The sequence below is a fragment of the Muscardinus avellanarius genome (assembly GCF_963383645.1).
Source record: "Muscardinus avellanarius genome assembly, chromosome: 12".
NCBI classification, from domain to species: Eukaryota; Metazoa; Chordata; class Mammalia; order Rodentia; family Gliridae; genus Muscardinus; species Muscardinus avellanarius.
The window spans coordinates 100,823,403-100,840,185 of NC_137798.1; positions in this window are offsets into that span (position 1 = coordinate 100,823,403).

Here is a 16,783-nt window from a genome sequence, read left to right on the forward strand (position 1 = left end):
ATATTCTACATTTTATTTCTGAGGTTGGAACAACCTTGTCTAGAAAATTAGAAAAAGATAGTATAAAAGAAGAAAATCACAGGCCATTTTACTTATGATTATAGATTAACATAAACAAAATAATCTGAAATAAAATACTGCGAAGTGAATTAAGTAATCTGTGAAAAATCAATTTGGGATTAACCGAGTAATGTGGAGATAATTTTAAATTTGGGGACAAGTTAATAGATTTCACTCTATTAGCAGAATGAATAGGTAAAACCATATAATCCCAATATTTATAGAGCTCTTGATGAAATTCAAAACCCAGTTATAATTTTGTAAAAACATCTCTCTTAGAAAGCTAGAAACTGAAAATAACTCTAATTCTAAAAAGTGACATTATTTTCACTAATAAACACTTGAATTCCAATAACATTTAAATAAAGAAAAATGACTCCTATGACACCAGTTCATCCAACACCATGTTAAACATACTGAAATGGGGAGCAAAATGAATAAATAAATAAAAGCACAGCGATTGTAAGAGAAGAGATCAAACTGCCACTAATTGTTTGCTTTTGCGGTAATGGGAGTGGATCCCAGGAACTTTCTACCACTGGGCAATACACACACCTCTATTTTTTTTTTTTATTTGCAAACAGGGTCTTACTAAGTTGCTGAGAGCCTCATTAAGTTGCTGAGGCTGACTTTGAACCTTTGATCCTCCTGTCTCAACCTCCCAAGTGTTCAGATTACAGACATGTGCTACCAGTCCAGGAAAACTATTAAAAAAATAAGAGACTTTCAGAAAATTGGCTAGATACATATCCACTTTATTCAATAAATCATGTTTCTAAAAAGATCCATGATCAGAAAGGATTGCTTTAAGAATATACAATTTACAAGAGCAAAAAATAATATGCAAAATATTATATAACAAACCTTTCTGAAATGTTTTAAGAATTCTATAAAAAATCATTGCTTTTGTTCCTTAACACACACACACACACACACACACACACACACACACACACACACACGTGCACACGCTATGCTTTGTTGTAACGGCATAATGATGTTGAAATTTCAATTCTACTCAATTCAGTCTATAAATTCAAGGCTCTTACAATCAAAATCTCAGCAGGCATTTCACAGAGCTTGATAACTCATTCCAGAATTTATATAATAGAGTCAAGGGCCAAGAAAAGCCAACACAAATTTAAACATCAATGTTGTGGGACGTAGAGCCTTTCAGAGACGAATGTTTACTGTTAAAGTACACCAGCGCTAATCAGCGCAGAGAGATCAGTGGGTCAGATTACCCAGAACCTGACCTATGTACACATAGAAACTTAATTTATTACAGAAATGGTAATATAGATTATTAGCAAGCATCTTATTTTAGAAAATGACAGCTTCTATATGAGAAACACATCACAGCATCTTAAAACAATAGGAATACGTTTCTACCTCATGGGAATCCCTGGTTGGCAGGTGCCTCTTGTAGAAGTTGTAATTCAAAGATGTAAGCTGTCTTGGTCCATCTCTGCTGCTATAACAAAAATCACAAGCGACAGAGCTTTTTTCCTCATAGCTGTGGAAGCTGGGAAGTTCAAAATCAAGAGGTCAGAAGACTTGGTGTCTGCTGAGGACCTGTTCCTCATAGAAGATGCCTTCCTGCTGAATTTTAATGTGGAAGACAGTGTGGACTGAGGCAGCTCTCTGGGGCTTCTTCAGTAAGATCATTCCTGAGGTCTCCAAATTTATCCATAATCACCTCCTAAAGGTCTCACCTCTTAATACCTTCACATGGGGGGTTAGATTTTAATACATAAATTTTCTTTGGGGGGAGGAATAAACATTCAGACCATAGTGTCTCCTTTCAATCTTGTGATTCCAGCATCCTTCCCATATGCCCTCTCTGTCCGCCTCCATCAATCCACTCACACTAGTTGAGAAGACGGTGGGTGCTGTCTTTAGGAGGTGCCCACTGATCTGGCCTGGAAGTACACACCTTGACCACTTATTTTCTGTTTCCCAGGGCTCAGTTATAGAGCGCCATCACACTTGGGAGGTAAAGACTGGGTAAAAGAAGGCCAGCTTGCAGAGATGTTGAGTGTGATGAGTTGTCTATTTGATCCTGACATAATCAGGGAATAAAAGACTATTTGGTGAATGGTGCATGAAAATTGTTTTTGCTTCAAGAAAGCGAGGGAATTTGAGTTTTACCTCACACCATTCACTAAAATGCATTTTCATTGTGTTAAAAACTAAATGTTGAAATATAAAATCTGAAGGGGAAAAAATGAAAGAATTTAATATGGTCTTAAGTTAGTTAAGAGTTCTTTATAAATACAGGACACATAAATCTCAAATCAAAACATAGAGTTATCAATAGAGTTTACTAAATGGCACTATAAAGTTTAGCAGTTGAATAAATGAATATAATTAAGAAGACATCAGTATCCAGAAGATATAAAAGTAGTATAAAACAATAAGAAAAATATAGGCCACTCTAGAAAAAACATTGATATAAATAAAAAATTCATCAGAAGAAAATCTGGATGGATAAAGACTTTAAAAGATGTGAACTGCCCCTATAAATCACAGACACAAAAAAGTACCGTAATAATGGAACATTTAAGAAAAGCAAATGGCTAATACTAAAAATTGGAACAATACGTCTAAGAGCGGTTTCTCAGATATAGCTGGGGGAGTGTAAATTGGTACAAGTACTTTGGAAAATAAATGGTAATATCTAGTTAGATTGAAGACATTCATTATTCTGTGACCCAGCAATGCCACTCGTAGCTACATACCCTAGAGAAACTGCACATGGGGAGAAATATACGAGAATTTCCATCGTGACATTTCAACAGCAGAAAATAGAAACAACCTAAATATCTACCAACAAGAGAATATATTAAAATTGTACTATATTCATACCCTCAAATACCATAAAGTAGTAAAAATGAGCGAAGCAGAAATACATGTAATAACATATTAAAAAACCTTGAAATTGCTGTGTTTAGAAAAACAGGAGGAAATGGCTGGATATTGAGTATCACATGACACAAATAATATGTACTTTACTATTAAGCAAAATAGATTTATTACAATTTTGGATTATAAAATATGTAATTTAAACAGGAAGGAAAATTTAATATGCAAATATTTTGACTTGGAGGAGAGAAGAAAATAAATGTTTGGAAAAGAGATAAACAGGAAGACTTAATTGTATTGATGATGATGAATATATCTAGGAAAACAGAAAAGAGAGAGAAAAATGATATCCTCATTCAACAGATGAATGTATGGACAGAACAGTGATATTCAGTGTGTTATGTGTCCTCTTTCTACATGCTGGATATATTTTATAATTAAAAAAATTAGAAATAAAAAAACTTGGATGTTACTTTTCTTCAGGCATTCTCTCCCCAACAAAATAAAGCAAGATCTGTGAGCACACTTCTCCTGTTTTCAGTTTTTATAATTTTTGGGGGGTGGGTACTGGGAATGGAATCCATAGGCCTTCTATCTCTGAATTACACCCTCAGCCCTATTTTTTATTATTTATTTTGAAACAGGGTTTCACTGAGTTGCAAAGGGCCTCACTAAGTAGCTGAGGCTGTCCTTGAACCTGTGATCCTCTGTTCACAGTCTCCCAAATGCTGGGATTACAGGCGTGTGCCACCACGCCCAGCTCCAGTTTCCACAATTCTAACACCACTGCCTCCCAAGACTGTTAGTGCACGTGCACTTGAGATGAATTGGGTCAGCTTTTAGTTTTCCAAGGGCTAAAGCTTTAGCAAATTCTTTTTTTTTTTAGCAAAGCTGATTGAATGCAAAAATTTTTAACGTTTATATTTAGTTTAAGGAACGTTCTAGAAACATACAGTTGGCCTTCTATATCCGTGGGTTCCACATACACAGATGCAACCAACCTCATATGGAACTGCCCCTATAAACCAAAAATTGTCAAGGTCTGCAAGGGTAGACCCAGCCAGATAGGAAGAAGGAGCTTCCCAGGCAGAGGGAGCCGCATAGCCAGTCTTTCTGTGTGTAGAGCATGCCAAGCTCCAAGAGCTGATTCTCAGCCATGGATGCAACATCTGGAGATGCTTCTGGTTGTTCCTATTTGAGGTGTGAATGCTTGATATCACTGAGTGGGTAGAGGCCAGATATGGTGCCATCTGACAATGCACAGGACAGACCCTATGACAAGAAATATGCAGCCCCAAATATAAAGAGTGCGTGGGTTGAGATGGCCTGGACTTGGAGACAGCCAGTGTGGCTAAAGAGGAAAGATAAGGAGAGTGCCCTGTGGCCACCAAGCCTGGGTTCAGGAATGACTACCCAAAGCCTGAGGGATCAGTGGGAGCTACTGTAGGGGCCGGGTTGGGGCTGGGCCACCGTGCTGAGAGATGGCTTCAAGAAAGAGTCCACTCTACAGGTACCGATTCAATACAACAACCATACATGTAGCATTTACATTGTATTAGGGTTTCTAGGTATCTATTGTTAGGTGTTATAGGTGGCAGAGGAAAGCATTTCCTCTACTCTCTCTTAAAGTAAATGGGAAGATGTCCGTAGGTTATGTGCAAACATTGTCCTATTTACTATAAGAGGCTTGAGCATCTGAAGACTTTGGTATCAGTGGGGTTTTCCTGGAGGCCATCTCTCATCACATCAATCCATACAGTCTTTATATTTGGGGCTGCATATTTCTTTGTCGTGGGGGCTGTCCTGTGCATTTTCAGATGGTGCAATCTCTGGCCTCTACCCACTCAATGATGTCAATAGAATTCCCACCTCAAAGAGTAACAACCAGAAGTGTCTCCAGCTGTGGCATCCACAGTTGAGAATCACTCCCTGGACCTTCCACTTGGCATGTTATACCCAAAGAAGGACTGGCTGTGTTGCTACCTCTGCCTGGGAAGCTCCTCCTCCCTACCTGCCTGTGTCTACCCTTGCAGACCTTGGCTTGAGGATGCCCCTCACACACAAAGGCCAGCCTCACCACTAGAGGACCACACATACTTTCCTTTCCATGGGATTTCCAGAATTTAGAATACTGCCTGACTCATGGTGGGTCCACAGAAAACATTTAAAAATTTCACTGGTCAAGGTACTAGAAAGGGTTCAATGGGGTAAAGATGTTCAACAGTTTTACGAGTTGATACTATAAGCCTTGCATTAGGTTTGAACTCAAATTATTAATCCAACTTCTGGATATTAGATTTAGGCAAAGGTCCTTCTTGGAAGGCCAGGTGGTGGGACTGGAGGGTCTGTCGGATCATGGAAGCCTTTGATGCCGAGGAGTACCCCATGGGAGGCAGTGGCTGTTGGGGTCACAAGAGAGAGAAGCATAGGCCCCAACCAGCATCAAGGAGGGCTGTGAGGCTTGTCCTGAGGACAGGGAACAGCAGTCCTGGTTGGTGCCTACATGGGTGCCTAATGGACAATTATTGTTTAAATAGGAGACAATGACTCTGGCTCCTAAGTGAGCAGCAGACATATCTTAAAGAAGACAGAAAGCAAAGCATGGTTATAGGTACAGAAGAGGCGGCTCAGGATCCTCATGGGGCCTGCCTTTGACCTTTAACCCCAGCCTCAGGTGAGTGTCGCTGAACTAGACCGCACTAACCATGGCAACAGAAGTAAAAATAAACTCCAGGGGAGCAGGGTCTAGCAGACAAAGAGAGCAGAAGATTTAAGGGGAGAGATTCTTTATGGGATAAAGTTGCCAGCCAAGAGAGAAGGCTGGAGGCAGAGGGTGGGGTGTCCCACACAGTAGTCTACCCAGCCACCCCATCCTGATGTCCGTCCCTGATGTCTTTCTGACGTCTACCCTAGGGCTGAAAAAAGCCATTCATGTTCTAGGTGGGTGAGAGCCAGGGTAGAGTCCAAGCTCAAAGATAAGACTCCTCTGAATTCAGAGGAGGAATCTGGAATAAACAGCATGGGGGCACTTAGCACATTGGGCCCCCATCTATCTCTCATGATGTATCTGTTAGTGCCAACAACAAATATCCCCAATGCCAAGGCTGGCATTCCTATCAAACACTTAATGGGAACTTCAAAATATATATTTCAGTAACAAATAAATAAAGACTTTTTTCTCCAAGCAAAATAAATAAACAACAACAAAAACAGAGAAAACCAAAAAAAGAGAGAGAAGAAAAAAGAAAAAAATAAAGAAAAGATGATGGTCCCAGGATTTATGCCATCACTCATGCTTGGATGCCGATCACTTATCTGGATAATTAAGCAGTATCAGCGAGCACCCAGATCCCTGAAACTTGATATTAATCCGACCCTCTTAATAGTTGCGTGGTAGAACTCAGCCGAGGCTCCCTAATCCCTCTTTGCCTGCGTTCCGGTGGCAGCGCTCAGCGTTGCTTTTCCACAGTGGTCCAGACAGGCGAGCAGCAGCTTAAGCCTCATTCTGGCTCTGGATGGAAGTATACCAGAAAAGTCTAAAGAGCCAAAAGGCCCCCAGCTGCCACAGAAGGGAAATTTACAACTGCTCTGCCAGCGGGCTAGGGATGGGATGGTCGGTTTTCCTGTTTGTCTATGCCTGAGGTTTGTGTTTAAGTCAAAGGTGACCAGCAACTTGCTGTCCCCAAGTTTAGAACATCTGAGATTTGGCTGCTTGGGCATCTTTCTGGATGAGGCTGCTCTCTGTCAACCAGACAGGCCTTGGTGGGAGTAAGTTCCCAGCAGTGTGTCAAATGTGGGAGCTTATTCCAGTCCACTCACTGGATTTTGGCTCTGTCTCTTTGCTTCACCTTACCTGTTGTTTCTAGGATAAACTTCTGTAATAGGTGGGGTTTAGAGTGTCCTCCAGCCCCTCATAGATAAGTAGAAAACGGGGCTTGATTGCTAAGGAGGGGTCCCTGGAGTGCGGCCTTGGAGACTGAACCAGGCTGTCTCCTCTGCTTGGTCTCTCTTGCTTCCAACCTCTATGATGTGAGGGCGAGGTCTCATGCTCTCCCTCTCTGCTTCCCACTGCTGCCATGTCCTGAGATGTGTGGTCCCTGGCCTTTCAGAGACTGAACTCAAAATCTTCCAAGGAAATTGTAAATAATATATCTTTATCTCCAAGTCATGTGGTCAGGTCTTTGAGTTATAGCAGTGAGAATGTTGACTAAGACAACTTTGGTCCTGTGCTCTGGCTTGCCTACATGATTCCAGCTTGGTTCTTTGGGGATCTTGAGAAACACAGATATAGTCAGATTGATGTAGTCAACAAAGGTTTCTAGTGAAGGAGGAAGCAGCACTGTGCACTGGCAAGGCCGTGATGGCCTTGAGGTGTATGCAGTGGGATTCCTTTTCCTGTCACCCTGTCGTTATAGGCTCTGCCATCTTGTGAACTCAGTCACCCTCTTTAGCTGTCTCTGCTGCTCCTATCTCTACAAAGTTGTTTTTTTTTTTTTGGCTGCCCACATCAAGTCCTCTTAAAAAGGTGCCCCACTGGGTTCATTCAGACTCCACCCAACATGGCAATACTTGGTTGGCGGTGATCTCAGAGGGCCACCTCCCTGACCTGCCCATTGGTGGCTTCTGCAACAGACTGACTTCCAATTTGGCCAAAGGACTCACAGATGGAAGTGTGTCACCAGGAGTTGACACCAAGAAAAACGAGGAGACGTAACTGGAGCATGAGGGACAAAGCCAGGAGGAATTCAGGGTGAGCCCCAGCAGCAGAAAGCAAAGTGGACCAGGGGGCTGGGGCAAGGCACAGGCTGTGGACACTGCCTTGGTTTCCCTCTTACTGGAGCTGGTGCGGATCCCCAAAGCAACATCTGGTCTATAGCATTGGCCTGGCTTCAGAAGAGAAAGATAAACATAGATGTATGGGTGGATACTTGCGGGAGGACAATGGGACCAGAGCGAGAAAGATACTGTGGTCATGAGCAAGAGGTCACATGGATTAAGCAGGTGCATCTGCTGCAGGAGTGGGAGAGTCTGTGGAGGGATTCTCAGAAAGATAGCTGGCCTGTAGTGGAGACTCCCAGTACCAGGGACTCCCAGCTCTCCTTCTACCTCCAGAGATGCCCTTCTTTTTATATTCTTTTTGCCTTTTAAGAAATGTCTTCACCTGGAAATACATTTATGAAAATAAAGGTGAAATGTATTTAAAATAAAATTAGCAATTTCAATGTGAATGATTCATTAAGTGCTGGACATGTGATTGTCCTTGTGCCGTTGGACCTACAGTCCCTGTGTCTGAAATCTGAAGCCATTACTGTGTCTTACAAACTAACTCTCCTCTGTCCTCTGTCCTCTCTCCCCTCTCCCCTCCCCTATCTTATCTTCCTTCTGCTTTCTCCCCTCTCCCCTCTTCTCTCTCTCCTTCTCCCTCTCTCTCCCTCTCTCTCTTCTCTGTCTGTCTGTCTCTCTCTTTCTCTCCCCCTCTCTCCCACTCTCTTCCCCTCTCTCTTTGACTCTTGGTATATTAAGAGTCACCTTTGCTGCCAGGCATGGTGGTGCAGGCCTGTAATCCCTGCACTTGGGAGGCAGACAGGATAATGCAGGTTTGAAGCCAGCCTGGCTGGCTTAAGAGATCCTGTTTCCAAATAAAAGTATAAAATTGGTCTGGAAGTGTAGCCCAGAGGTAGAAGTTTTCCAGGAACCCTAGTACCACCAAAAAAAAAAAAAAAAAAAAAAAAAAAAAAAGTTACCTTTGCTGACACCATGCCTGAACCCTGCAGATAGCAAAAACTGCCATTTACTTTTCTTCGGGTGTCAATTGCTTCCCCCAGGCATTTGGTTAGCCTGGAGGAATGTCCAGAGCTCAGACACATGGGGCATCCCCTTCCTAGGTGTCAGAGCTGGGCAACCCCCTCGCACCAAGATGTCTGCCATTCTGGACACCCCTGCTTCCTACAACTGTGTTGGGCTTCTGTCAAGATCCTCTAGCTGAGAGAATCTGCTTTCTGTCTGTCAAATAGGACACTGTGCACAAAGTAGGGGTACGTCTCTCGGAGGAGGTAGTGGATAACTGGGATTGTGGCTGAAAGTGGGGAAATCCAGGCCTGAGGACCCAGAAGTGCCAACTGAAGGGAAGAAACGATTACATGAGCATCCTTACTCCTGAAAGCTTTTACAGAGTCACCCACGCCTCAATGTCTTCTTGCTATTGGAAACCTGGTGTTGAAAAGATAAAAGAATAAAGCTGAATTCTTCAGCCATGTGGCGTTATGGGGCACTTAGTGGTTCACAAGAAAGCTCTGGCTTAGGGGGCATGAAGATACCTAAGGATCTTCAGGCAGCAGCTTCCTCTGAGCTCAAGACCAAGGGTGTCGGACTTCCGGGAAGATGGCGACGGAGGAAAGCGGCACTTACAAGTCCTGCTAACAATCCAACTCTACTACCACAAAACCAGCGCCTTTCAGAGCCAGAAAACACCACCAGCAAAGAAATAAAAACAGTAAATACAAGGGACAGAGAAAAAGGGCTGGAAAATCAAGACACCGGAAAAAAAAACAGCCCGAAGTGCCGCGCCCGCGCGGCGCAGAGCGGCCAGAGCCGCAGCGCAGATTTGGGGGAAGCCGCGGAGCAGAGCGGCTAGAGCAGCCGGAGTGGCCAGAGCCGCAGCGCAGATTGGGGGGAGCCGCGGAGCGGAGCAGCCTGAGCAGCCGGATCAGCCAGAGCCACGTTGCGGAACCGCCTGAGCGGCCAGAGTGGCCAGACCCACTGTGCAGAGCAGCTGAAGCCGCAGTTCAGAGCAGCCGAGCAGAGCGGCCAGAGCAGCCGAGCGGAGCGGCCAGAAGAGCCGGAGCAGCCACAGCCGCAGCGCGGATTGGCTGGAGCGGCGGCGCGGAGTGGCTGGAGCCGCGGAGTGGAGCGGCTGGAGCAGCCGGAGCGGAGGGGCCAGAACAGCTGAGCGGAGCAGCCAGAGCCGCGGTGCAGAGCGGCCAGAGCAGCCGGAGCAGCCAGAGCCACATCGCGGAACAGCCGGAGTGGCCAGACCCGCGGTGCAGAGCAGCCAGAACCGCGGTGCAAAGCGGCCGGAGCAGCTGGAGCGGCCAGAGCCGTGGTGGGGAGCAGCCAGAGCCGCGGTGCAGAGTGGCTGGAGCGGCGCGGCCTACATCTCCCCTAGCAGCACCAGGCTCCAGAGAGGAGGGAGACTCAAAACAGAGATCAAATCCAGAGAGGAGGTACTCTGGTCTCGCGGCCTAGGATGCAGAAGCAGCGTCTTACTGCTGTCGGCAGCGGTGAGTTCACCGGACGGCCCTAGACCAACCCACTCAACCAGCCACCAGGAGCCTGAGAGGAGGGGTGGACAGTGAGCCGAGGTGAGCAGGTGCTGAACAGCCGGGTGGCAGTCAGCAGTTTTGTTGGTGCAGGGAACATCTAAAGCTCCCAAGGGCCGGGCACAGCACAACTGGCAAGGACTCAGAGCGGAGTTCAAAACCAGAGAAGAAATACGCCGCATCACGGCCGAGGGCATGGCAGTGGTGCCATATTGCCAGTGGCGGCAGCAGCGAATCCACCGAGTTCACTACAGCTCCATCAGTGCACTCAACAACCGTGAGTCAAATTGCGGCCCCTAGGGGAGAAATCCCAGTACTGCACTCCCAGGGACTTGCGCAGATAGTCTCCCTGGGTCGGAGATTTTAGCAGTGCAGCCCAGTGGGGGAGTGGCAGTGGCAGAGATATCATACCATAGTCACAACTCCCCGCTGGAGAACGCCCAACTTGGCACCCCCCATGGTCTAAGCAGCCTTGATTGACTCCCTGGGTCTGAGACTTTGTGATACAACCCAGTAAAGGAGTAGTGGTGACTGAGATACCACAGACACGAGATCCAGAGCATCTTAAGTGAACTCGTAGTGACTCAGGGAAGAACCCAGAGAAGGCACAAACTTCCAAAATCATGGGAAAGAGAAATAACAATGGAGCAGTGAATGCCAACAACCCCACAACATCAGAATCTGATAACACAGAAATCCAAAGATCTCTAGAAGATCAAATTAGGAAAATAACTTTAGAAATAATAGAGGACTTTCTAAAAGAATTTAGAGAGAGTCAAAAAGAGATAAAGGATGCAATTAATGAAGTAAAGGCTTCAATTCAAAGTATAAACAACAGATTAGACCACATGGAGAATAGAATCTCGCTTCTTGAAGATGATCATTCTAAAAATGAACGCATAGTTTCTAATTTAGAAAAAAAAAAAAAAACGACAGCAGGAATCTGACATTGAAGAAATATGGGCCCAATTCAAGAGAGCTAACCTAAGAATAATTGGAATAGAGGAGGGAAAAGAAGGTGAAACCAAAGGGATCAACAATCTCTTCAAGGAAGTAATAGCAGAAAATTTTCCAAACATAGAGCAAGAAGTCGATACACAGGTCCAGGAAACTTATAGAACTCCCTTTAGACAGGATCAGAGAAGAGGATCCCCACGCCACATAATTGTCAAAATGACTAATGTGGAAGCCAAGGAGAGAATCTTAAAGGCAACAAAAACAAAAGGCCACGTGACATTCAGAGGCAAACCAATTAGAATCACTCCAGACTTCCCAAACCAAGTTATGAAAGCCAGAAGGGCTTGGAGTAATATATTCCAAACTTTGAAAGAAAACAACTTCCAGCCAAAAATTTCCTACCCAGCAAAACTATCCATCAAATTAGATGGGGAAATAAGAAGCTTCCATGACAAACAACAACTGAAGGAATTTATGTCTTCAAAACCAGCGCTAGAGAAAATACTCAAGGAGATTAACTGCAAAGAGGAAATGGGTAATACACGCCAGAACCAAAGAAACAAGAATTCCCATCCAGCAGACAACTAAGCAAAGAAGAATAAACAGTATCTCAAACAGAAATAAGATCTTAACATGTTGGGAATTAAAAATTATCTCCCTATAATCACACTGAATGTAAACGGCCTCAACTCCCCAATAATAAGACATAAAGTGGCAAAATGGATTAAAAGCAAGAATCCATCCATCTGCTGCTTACAAGAAACACACCTTACAAGTAAAGATAGGAACAAACTCAAGGTAAAGGGCTGGAGCAAGGTAATCCATGCTAATGGTACTCGAAGACAAGCAGGAGTAGCAACTATGATATCAGACAAGTTAGATTTCAAACCCAAACTTATTAGAAGAGACAAAGAAGGTCACATTTTACTGGTAAAAGGAATAATCCAGCAAGAGGAAATAACAATAATCAACATCTATGCCCCAAACATAGGGGCAGCTACTTTCATAAATCAAACTCTTTGTGACATGAAGTCACACATAAATCCCAACACAATAATACTGGGAGACTTCAACACACCTCTCACAATACTAGACCGATCTTCCAGACAAAGGGTCAGTAAAGATGTCTCAGAACTAAAGAACACCATTAACCAAATGGACCTTTTGGACACATATAGAATATTTCACCCAACTACAGCAGAGTTTACATTTTTCTCAGCTGCTCATGGAACCTTCTCCAAAATAGATCACATCCTAGGACACAAAATGAGCACTAGCAAATTTAAAAAATGTTACATACTTCCCTGTGTCATTTCAGACCATAATGGAATGAAACTAGAAATCAACTATAAGAAGACCCAGAGAAACAACATAAACATGTGGAGACTGAACACCACACTTTTGAATGAAGAATGGGTCATAGAAGATGTAAGAGGTGAAATCAAGAAATTTCTAGAAACAAATGAAAATAAAGAAACAACATATCAAAACCTCTGGGACACTTTGAAGGCACCATTAAGAGGAAAATTTATAGCACTGAGTGCTCACATAAGAAAAACAGAAAATCTTCAAATAAATAGCCTTATGACACACCTCAAAGCCCTTGAAAAGCAGGAACAATTGAACCCCAAAGCCAGCAGAAGACGGGAAATTATTAAAATTAGAGCAGAAATTAACAAAATAGAGAATAAAAAAACAATACAGAAAATCAACAAAACCAAAAGCTGGTTTCTTGAAAAAATTAACAAGATTGATAAACCACTAGCCAACCTAACTAAAAAAAGAGAGAATCAACCCAAATTATGAAGATAAGGGATGAAAAAGGAGACATTACTACTGACAGTGTAGAAATCCAGTGGATTATCAGAAACTACTTTGAAAAACTATACTCCAACAAAATGGAAAATCTGGAGGAAATCGACAACTTCCTAGATAAATACAACCTTCCTAAATTGAGTCAAGAAGATATAGAACACTTAAACCAACCAATAACAATCAAAGAGATTGAGATAGCAATAAAGAGCTTACCATCAAAGAAAAGCCCAGGACCAGATGGTTTCCCAAGTGAATTCTATAAAACCTTTATAGGAGAACTAATCCCAATACTACTCAAACTATTTTGGGAAATAGAAAAAACCGGGACTCTCCCAAATACATTCTATGAAGCCAACATCACACTAATACCCAAACCAAATAAAGACAGTTCAAGGAAGGAAAACTACAGGCCTATATCTCTGATGAACTTGGATGCAAAACTATTAAACAAAATACTAGCAACACGCATTCAAAACCACATCAAGAAAATCATTCACCATGACCAGGTAGGGTTCATCCCAGGGATGCAAGGCTGGTTCAATATACGAAAAACAATCCATGTAATTCATCATATAAACAGAATCAAAGACAAAAACCACATGATCATCTCAATAGATGCTGAAAAAGCATTTGATAAAATTCAACATCCATTTATGATAAAAACACTGCAGAGAATTGGAATAGAAGGAACATATCTCAACATTATTAAGGCAATCTACAATAAGCCCACTGCCAAAATCATATTAAATGGGGAAAAACTTCAAGAATTTCCCCTAAAAACTGGAACGAGACAAGGATGTCCACTATCACCACTTCTCTTCAATATAGTACTAGAGACTCTAGCCAGAGCAATAAGGCAAGAAAAGGAAATCAAATGAGTACAAATAGGAAAAGAAGAACTTAAGCTTTCACTATTTGCAGATGACATGATACTATATTTAGAAAACCCAACAAACTCAACCAAAAGGCTTATAGAACTGATCAACAAATTCAGCAAGGTATCTGGATACAAAATCAATCTTAAAAAATCAGAAGCTTTCCTGTACACCAACCATAAATCCACTGAAAAAGAAATTCAGAAAACACTTCCACTCAGGATCTCACACAAAAAAATAAAATATCTAGGAATAAACTTGACCAAGGAGGTAAAAGATCTCTACAAAGAAAATTATAAAACACTGAAAAAAGAAATCGAAGAAGATCTTAGAAGATGGAAAGACCTTCCATGTTCATAGATTGGCAGAATAAATATCATTAAAATGGCCATCCTCCCAAAAGTGATCTACAGATTTAATGCAATGCCCATTAAACTACCAAGATTATTCCTCACAGACATAGAAAAATCAGTCCTTAAATTTATCTGGAATAACAAAAAGCCCAGAATAGCCAAGGTAGTTCTCAGCAACAAAAACCACGCAGGAGGAATCACAATACCTGACTTTAAACTATACTACAAAGCCATTGTAATAAAAACAGCATGGTACTGGCAAAACAACAGATATATAGACCAATGGAGCAGAATAGAAGACCCAGAAACAAGTCCACACACTTTCAGCCAATTGATTTTTGACAAAGAGGCCAAAAACATACACTGGAAAAAAGATAGCCTCTTCAACAAATGGTGTTGGCAAAACTGGTTAACCATATGCAGAAAATTGGATGTTAATCCCACTTTTTCACCCTGTACAAAAGTCAACTCACGATGGATCAAAGACTTGGAAATTAAACCAGAGACTTTGAAGCTCCTTGAAGAGGGCATAGGTCCAACACTACAACACATAGGCACAGACAAACATTTCCTCAACAAGACCCCAAAGGCACAACAAATTAAAAGGAGAATCAATATATGGGATTGCATGAAACTGAAGAACTTCTGTTCAGCAAAGGAAACTATCAAGAATCTCAATCGAGAGCCAACAGAATGGGAGAAGATTTTTGCCACCTACACCACTGATAGAGGACTAATATCTAGAATATACAGAGAACTCAAGAAACTCAACACTAAGAAAACAAAGCATCCAATAACAAAATGGGCAAATGAACTAAATAGACACTTCACAAAAGAAGAAATTCAAATGGCCAATAAATGCATGAAAAAATGCTCAACATCACTGGCAATCAGAGAGATGCAAATCAAAACTACCCTGAGATTTCACCTAACTCCAACTAGAATGGCCATCATTCAAAACACAAACAACAACAGATGCTGGCGAGGATGTGGAGAAGTGGAAACTCTAAGACATTGTTGGTGGGATTGCAAATTAGTGCAACCATTTTGGAAAACAGTATGGAGAATCCTCAGAAGAATGGGAACACACCTACCATTTGATCCAGCAATACCACTGTTGGGTATCTACCCAAAAGAAAAGAAACCAAACTACCAAACTAATGCATGTGTATCTATGTTCATAGCTGCACAATTCACCATAGCCAAAATATGGAACCAGCCAAGATGTCCATCAACAGATGAATGGATTACAAAACTGTGGGATATGTACACAATGGAATTTTACTCAGCCATCAAAAAAAAACTCAATTACATCATTTTCAGGGAAATGGATGGAACTGGAGGACATTATGCTAAGTGAGATTAGTCAGGCACAAAAAATAAGAAATCAGATGCTTTCCCTAATATGTGAGAGTTAGGGAGAAAAGAGGAGCAAACAAGTCAACCTAAAGGAGGAGAAATGAGGGGGGAAGAGGAAAATCTCTAAAGCTCACAATGTACTTAAACATATCTTAGTCAATCAGTAAGCCAAGCAAGGGAGGGAGGGATGGGAAGGGAATGGGGTGGGATTTGGGTAGGGGTTAAATCAGCGATGAGTACATGTTTGTACACACAAGTTTTTTGCCCCAATAAGTTGTATGAATATAATGCACCAATAAAAAAAAATTAAAAAAAAAGACCAAGGGTGTCTTCGGGATGTGTTTTAAACCTTTAGAAGCCATGCACAGTATCCCCTTGCTATCACAGAATGTGTGGGGCACTGCTCTATACTGACCTCCTCAGTCTCCTAGCTAGGACTGGAGGTCCTTCCTAAGAAACCGACACTTCTGGCAGGGCATGGTGGTGCAAGCCTGTAATCCCAGTACCTTCCAGGCTCAAGGCCAGCCTTAGCAACTTAAAGAGGCCCTCAGCAACTTAGCAAGGCCTGGTTTCAAAATATAAACAATAATAAGCTAAAAAGGATTGAAGGTATCACTCAGGGGTAAAATAATGCTGGATGCAATTTTCAGTACCAAAAAAGCCCAGTACAGGTCTTTTGATATAATGGAGGAAAGGAAACTGCAGAGAGTGAAAAAGAGAGCAAAAGAGAGAGGGGGGAGGAAAAGAAGAGAAAAACGTGGTTTTGGCTAGAAATTTGTCCTGGAAGATTGTGAAAAATAACATGAAGAAGCCATTTGAAGTCAATGTACAGTGGGCTTTACATTGTCATATTACAGCCCAGCAAAGGGGCACACACCTATAATCTCAGAATTTGGGAAGCTGAGACAGGAGGGTCACAGGTTCACAGCCAGCCTCAGCAGTTTAGTGAGAGTTAAAGCAACTTAGAGAGATCCTGTTTCTAAGTAAAAAATAAAATAGGGCTGGGAGTGTAGCTCACAGGTAGAATGCTCCTGGGTTCAAGCCTCAGCAACACACACACACACACACACACACACACACACACACACACACACACATTGCTAGATTACTAAAAATATTCAGCCCCAACATGGGGCTTCCCAACAATATGCAAGATGACCAAGTTTTCTGAGGAAAAACA